The following is a 1,473-nucleotide window of genomic DNA, read 5'->3' as shown; positions in this document are numbered from 1 at the left end:
CTCTCATTTCTGACTCTTTTACAGCCACAACTGGTGCATGCAGCTACTACACACCCCTTGCAGAGCTTGGGTTTAACCTTGCCTACACTGGGAGTCCCCCACCCCCCACCCCGTCCCTCTCCATCCCAGTGTAACGGCACAGGACGCGGACAGCAGCTTCGTGCATGTGTGCGCCTGAGCGGGTGTGAGCGTGTCTGATGGGAGAACAGATCCTGACCCCCTTATGCCTTTGCCGAGCTGTGAGATGCTGCCTGCCTTGCCCAGCACTCCTTGGCAAAATCCATATCAGCTGTGCTCAGACACGAAGGGCATCCGAAGGAGAGGCGGGTGACAAACCTACCGTAGGTGAGCTCCAGCAACAGGGACAAGAGCTACAAGTGTGACTAGTGACCCTGGCGGTCTTGATTTTGGGGTTACCACCCGAACCCCCTGGAAGAGTGAGAGGGCCCTGATTTCTGGAGGATATGAGGATGGGTGTTTGGCACTCTCAGAAGAATCAGGGTTTAAAAGCCCTTTACTGTCTTCATGTGGGCATAGAGAATCACTAGGCACCTTCTCTGTCTGGGAGAGAAATATATACATAATTTTATATATATATATATGTATTTACACTACTTGCGAACATACATACACAGATTGAAGAGATCAGCTATTGAAATTTATAATTTTTAATTTCTGCACCCTTAAGAAGATCTTAAGAGAGACACTAAAAACTAATCCCACTAGTTCAAGATTATCCGGAGTCACGACCAACTCAGTGACACTTCATTCTTTATATCCAGACACCAAATATTTAAATGTATTGATGGCTGGAAATATATATTTCTATGATAATTAAGAGGTTTTTTCCTACAGCTTTCACAGAGGAGAAATTGATATGATGTTGGACCATTCCACAAACCAAATGTGTACATATTATCCAGTGTAAATAAGGGAATTTTGTCTAAGTATGGTAACTGTGAATTTACCAGCATTTTAGCCATATTATTTAAGGAATATGAAGCTTGATTTTCTTATATACTTGGGTCTCATTGAAGCACTGTAAGCACAGTTACTTAAAGCCATTTAACTTGTTACACAGGGAATGCACGCAGCAAGCTTTCACTGTACAGAACATTAAATTCTCCATTAAGTGGCACAGCTAAGTCTGATATCCTGTAATGATAATTTTTTAAATTCATATGCCCTTTTTATCATAAGACTTAAGTCCTGTTGCACCTAGAAGCAAAGCCAGTTGTGTATTTTTGGATATACTTTGTTGGGAAGCAAGAATGAAAGGCATACTGTTAAATAATACACCAATGCTCACCATTGACTAGATAGCGCTAATTAGAGCCTTTCGACAAGCTCAGCAATAGACCAGAATTGATCAGAAACTGTCACATAATGCAGGGAACTTGTCTCACCAGGATATTTTGTGACGTAAAAAATTCTTTTGTACTTTTGCTAATGATCTTTCTATTTACTTTTCTT

The sequence above is a fragment of the Charadrius vociferus genome, unplaced genomic scaffold (genome assembly GCF_000708025.1).
Source record: "Charadrius vociferus isolate BGI_N301 unplaced genomic scaffold, ASM70802v2 scaffold190, whole genome shotgun sequence".
Classification (NCBI taxonomy): Eukaryota; Metazoa; Chordata; class Aves; order Charadriiformes; family Charadriidae; genus Charadrius; species Charadrius vociferus.
Note: the sequence above shows the minus strand (reverse complement) of the source record.